Source organism: Oryctolagus cuniculus, chromosome 6 (genome assembly GCF_964237555.1).
Source record: "Oryctolagus cuniculus chromosome 6, mOryCun1.1, whole genome shotgun sequence".
Taxonomy (NCBI): Eukaryota; Metazoa; Chordata; class Mammalia; order Lagomorpha; family Leporidae; genus Oryctolagus; species Oryctolagus cuniculus.
Genome location: NC_091437.1, coordinates 60,997,081 through 61,003,155, shown reverse-complemented (window position 1 = coordinate 61,003,155; position 6,075 = coordinate 60,997,081).

Sequence of the window (6,075 nt, the reverse complement as noted above, 5' to 3'; positions counted from 1 at the left end):
TTGCTAGCGAGTCACTAATACCCTCCTCTGAAGCTTGCTGATTTCACTTTTTACCACACTTTGGAGTAGGAGTGAGGTTGAAACCTTGTCTCTACCTGTGACAGATGCTGTTGCCATCGCCATTGGTGATAAAAGTTTCTGTCTAGCGTAGGTGCCCCTGTGTTTACCACAAGGTAGATCTGTCTGAAAGAGAAAGAGTGAGCAGGCAATGGCGCAGGTGACGTGTGCAGGTGACAGTCACGAAGCTGGCGATGCGGCTTGACGCTTCCAGTTCAGCAGGTCCCGAGCTAGGCAGTTAGGTGCATCCCCCTTGGAAGGGAGCTCAAATGTCTGCAAGAGGTGACCCTGGTGCGACTTGTCAGCCCTGTTTCCCTTTACTCTGCCCTTCATTTAGGAAATTCACCACTCCCTGCTCTACCGTGGCCTGCCTCTGGGTTTGCTCATGCTCTACCCCTCCTTTTAAGATTTATTTATTTATTTGAAATTCAGAGTTACACAGAGAGAAGGAGAGGCAGAGAGAGAGAGAGAGAGAGAGAGAGAAGTCTTCCATGAGCTGGTTCACTCCCCAGTTGGCCGCAACGGCCGGAGCTGCACCTATCTGAAGCCAGGAGCCAGGAGCTTCTTCTGGGTCTCCCACAAGGGTGCAGGGGCCCAAGGACTTGGTTCATCTTCTACTGCTTTCCCAGGCCATATCAGAGAGCTGGATCAGAAGCGGAGCAGCCGGGACTTGAACCCACGCCCATATGGGATGCCAGCACTGCAGGCTGTGGCTTTACCTGCTACGCCACAACACTGGCCCGACACCCTTCTTTCACATACCGCATCTTGGCAGATGCAACCCAAATTCCAAATTCAGCTTTTAGGGCTGCACCTGTGACATGGCAGCTCACAAGTTGGTTAAGTGCCTAGGTTTGAGTCCCGGCTCTACTCCTGATTCTAACTTCCTCACGGTCCACACCTTGGGAGGCAATAAGTGATGGCTCAAGTCATTGGATCCCCACTACCCATGTGGGGGACTTGGATTCAGTTCCCAGCTCCTGGCAGGTTGCAAACATTTGGGGAGTGAATTAGCACAAGGGAACTCCATCTGTCTGTTTCTCTTTGTCTCTCTTTCAAATAAAAAAAAGTGTGTGTGTGTGTGTATATATATATATATTTGTGTGTATGCACACACACATAGCTTTTTTTTAAGATTTATTTATTTATTTGAAAGGCAGAGGTACAGAGAGGAAGAGGGAGAGGGAAAGAGAGAGAGAGAGAGAGAGAGGGGTCTTCCATCTACTGGTTCACTCCCCAAATGGCTGCAACAGCTGGAGCTGAGCCCATCTGAAGCCAGGAGCTTCTTCTGGGTCTCCCATGTGGGTGCAGTGGCTCAAGGACTTGGGCCATCTTCTACTGCTTTCCTAGGCCATAACAGAGAGCTGGATCAGAAGTGGAGCAGCCGGGGCTGGAACAAGCGCCCCTATGGGGTGCCGGCAGTGCAGGCCAGGGCTTTAGCCCGCTATGCCACAGAGCTGGCCCCTACACTTAACTTTTACTACCTATCTCCCTTAACTTTTAGTTTGCATCTCTTTGATAATAATAGCAGCGGCCATAAGCAGTTTACTGACTGGCCACCACAGGGATTCTTATATTTAAGGCTCCAACAGTTCTGGGCGGATCATCCTCCTTGTCCTCATTTTACAGAATGGGTGGCCAAGGCTGCGGGACTGGAAGGAGGGAGGCTATGTCCAAACCCAGGAACTCCAGTTCAGAACCGAAGTGCCGAGCCCCCTCCCCCTGTGCCCGATCACCACTGTGTGTGTAGACTTTGAGCTCCCTGGGCCCGAGGCTCTGTCCCCAAGGGCAGCCGAGGTCCTTGAGGGCACTCCTGGGAATCACAGCAGTCGGGCCCCTCTGGGGGATCTGCAAATCTCTGCATGAATCTTGGGCCAGATGGGAGCTGAAATCCCAAAGGGGTTTTGGGCTGAATTTCAGGATTCCTCACCAGGGATCTGGAAAGAACAGCAGGGAGAAAGAGGGTGACTTCAGGGGATCATGCTGTACCTTGTGAAAAATGGGGCGCCCGTTAGGGGCAGGGTCCCAGAGCAGTGGAACGGACAGAGCTTGCTTTGGCATCCCTTTGCTTGCTTGCTGTTGGACCCCCGGGCCAGGCGCTGTATGTCTCTGAGCCTCACTTCCAAACCTGGAGAACAAGGTTTCCGGGAGGTTTTCCGGGAATAAGGCAAGCACAGCGCCCAGCACTGGGCCTGCGTGTAAGTCCTCCCTCCCTCCCAGCCGGCTTTCTGCCCACCGTGTCCCACCCTCGCTGCCCGCAGCTTGCATTAGCCACGCTGGGGCACCACCTGTTAGGGTTCCCAACTCCACCACTAGCAGAATGCCCCGGGCCAGTTTACCCTTGAGACCTCACTGTTCCAATCTGTGAAATGGGGGTGCTAATTTCTTCACCCTCAAAAGCTTGTGGCGATGGTGTGTGAGGTAACGGGGACCCTAGCAACAGTACCTGATATGCAGAAAACTAAAGAGAAGGTACTTCCGTCCAGCCTTCCACAACCACACCTGAGCCTTATTTTCACCTTTCCTGTTTACAGCCACAGAAGCATCTCGAATTCCACAGTGAGTACCAGGTTGGAAGATGCAGAGATAGGAAAGGAAATACCCGTACGTACAGAGGGACTTCTACCAGCTTTGTGATGTAGCTTGGATTCCTGAGCGAGGCACGAAGACACGGAAAAAATGACTAAAATCTGGAGTCCACCTGAAGATCGCTTTAAAGTCCATTTGTTTGCACTTTGGTCTAAGTGTTATCAAGATGAAACTCGTGTTTTCAAATGGAAAATCCAGGTTGCGGAGAATGGAAAACACGTTCATTGGTTCAAGTCCTCACGCGCCTGCAAATGCTGCCTGCACTGAGAAGACTGTCCTGATGCTGCCAACCCCCACGGGAAAGACAGAAGGGGGAGGGAGGGCATGGATGGCCCCTGGTGCTGTGACAGGGCTGGCACAGGCGAGGGAGCCCCAGCACAGGCCAGAGCCGAGAAAACTGAGGAGGCAGAGGGGCCGCTTCTGGTGCCAGCCTCAACAGCTGACCTGGGGACCAGGCTCTGGGGCAGCTTCTGGAAGCTGCTGCTTGCAAAGACAGAAATAGCTGGCTGTCAAGGCAGAGGAGAATATATATATATATATACACACACACACACACACACATATATATATACATATATATATATATATATACACATTTGAAAGACAGAGTTAGGGAGAGAGGTAGAGACAGAGAGAGAGGTCTTCCATCCACTTGTTCACTCCCCAAATAGCCGCAATGGTCAGAGCCTGAGTTGATCCTAAGCCAGGAGCCAGGAGCTTCTTCCGGGTCTCCCAGGGGTTTGGGGACCCGAGCACTTGGGCCATCCTCTGCTACCTTCCTAGGCACATTAGCAGAGAGCTGCATTGGAAGTGGAACAGCCAGGACGAGAACAGGAGCCCATACGGGATGCCAGTGCTGCAGGCCAGGGTTTGAACCCCGAGAAGTGTAGTAGAAGGATGTTGAGCAGCTCATGGGATCAGACACAAAAAAGAAGGACACTGGGGTCCTGCCGCAGACTCGCCGGCAATGGGATGGACTGTGCGCCAAGTGTCCCTATGTTTGTCCTTTCTCGTCTCGGTGTCTCTTGGCACTGCCAAGTCCAGGGAGTGAGACTCTGATTGTCCTAGCTAAGGTCAAGTGCCTACTTGAGACTACACCGGTTTGGGTGGCTGTCATGTGATGGGGCGTCCAGAAGGGGAGAAGTAATTTCTCAACTGGAAATGAGAGCAAGATAATGATGGAGGGTGGCACCCACTGCATGGTCCACTGCCGTGTGGATGGCAGCCCCTGGAGAGTCACAGAGAGGGAGTGGTCACAGCCAAGGGCAGCCTGCACCCAGCCCCTGGAGAGTCACAGAGAGGGTGTGGTCACAGCCAAGGGCGGCCTGCATCAGAGGCAGAGGGAAGAGGGTTCCGAGCAGCAGGTATCCCGGGAGGGTGGATAGAGCGCAGCACGGTGGGCCCTGGGGTGCTTCCTGGAGTGGGTGCTCCCTGAGGGTGCTGAAGGAATGGGGGTGGGAAGAGCAAGGGTGAGGAAAGACGTGGCCAGCAGCTAAAGCTGCAAAAGCCCCCACTCCAAGTCTTTTGGATCTCACATCGATGGAATCCCAAGGAGGTAGCACTGACACCAGGGCTCACCAGGCCCAGGAGGCGTGGCACGGCGGCCCCATCTAAGGATGGCAATGGTGCAGGAGGTGAGGTCACGATGTTGCCTCTCTCTCGCTCTCTGCCTCTCTTTCTCTCTCTAACTCTTCCAAATAAATAAGTAAATATTGAGAGAGAGAAAGAAAGAAAGAGAGAGATAGAGAGACAGAGAGACAGAGGGAGGTCTTCCACCCACTCCCCAAATGGCCCCAATGCCCGGAGCTGCGCTGATCCGAAGCCAGGAGCCAGGAGCTTCCTCCGGGTCTCCCACGCAGGTGCAGGGGCCCAAGGACTTGAGTCCTCTTCTACTGCTTTCCCAGGCCATAGTAGAGAGTTGGGTCGGAAGTAGAGCAGCTGGGACTTGAACTGGCGCCCATCTGGGATGCTGCCACTGCAGGTGGCGGCTTAACCTGCTACACCGCAGAGCCGGCCCCACGTCTCCCTTTCCAGAAGTTGGCCGTCATGAGCCCCCTGGCCTGATGGCATGGCAACAGGGCACACAGTAGTGTCAGAAAGTGGTTGGGGAAGGGAGAGAGGGAGAAAAGGTTAGAGCAATGCACAAGAACAGGGAGAAGAGATTTTACAATGAACGAGAAATGAGAATGCAGAAAAGCAAGTTAATAATACATGCATGACTTGTGAGAGGACAGCAGGCAGCCGGGGAAGAATGGAAGAAAGAATGCATGAGGGTTTGAGAGAATTCAGACTACGGTTCTAGGCCCATCCTATTGCTTTGCCGCCGGCAGCCTTATTTTCCCCATCTGTACAATGGGGCTACTTTTGACACCTCATTCAGAAACGAGAAGGTTGATGCCAAGCTCTGGGTTCAGGGTGAGAGCTCTCGGGCTGTCAGCTCTCAGAGCCTATCGATTGCAAGGCAGAAGTGAATGAATGGCTGAATGGATGCACACATAATAGAAAGGAAGGGGCGGGGGAGGACAGGAGACAGTGGAGGGTCTTCCTCAGGGCCCCTCTCTGGCGTCGCCGACCAGCCAGGGCCACCCTCCTCCTCCTCCCAGGCCCAGCCTGTCTGATCTCAGGGAAAAGATAAGATGCCTGGACTGCTTTTTCATCTCCTGTGGGCCCAGCCCCTCCCCCACCTGGCCGCCCCTTGGCAATGGGGGCCTTCAAAGTCCTTGCTGGCTCCAGATCTGTAGATAATCGTTTACTGTAATCCTACCCAGGAAAGAAGCTGATAAACTCCAGATGGAGTGTGAGGTCTTCAGACTCACTTTCTCTGCCCAGATCACTCTGCCCGCCTCTCAGGAGTCCCCTCTCTGGGAGGGTGTGTGTGTGGTGGGGGGAGGCCAGGGGTCGCACTGACTCTTGGTAATTAGGAGAACCCCTCAGGATTCTGGGGGGGGGTAGGGAAGGAGCACTGTTTGTGGAGTCAGACCAGCGTGGAGTCCAATCCCAGCTCTATTTCTGATTAAAATAAGGCACCAATTCCCTTCTTCTCAGTGTGCTGGCAGAGGTCAGGAATGCTTTGGGTATGCAAAGACCTAGAAGGCAGAGGCTTTACCTTTGTTCTCTGAGGGTCTGGCTGGTTGGCCCAACTTCCCCAGGTGGCCCAGGAACCTTCCCGTGTCACCTGCACCCTAGGATGCAGACCCACTGGGTTCAGCACTCGCCCACAGGAGGCAGTGAGGAAGCTGTGCCTGGGGAATCAGGCCTGCAGTTAAATTCAGCTCCTTCCTTTCACTGGCTGGGTGATGTCAGGCAGGTTGCCAAAGCTCTCTGGGCTTCGGTTGCTTCATCTGAAAAGGGTGTGGCAACAATCCCCGCCTCCCTCGCAGGTGACCAAGGGGCAAGTGGAACCGCCAAGGAGAGAGTGCCAAGATCGGG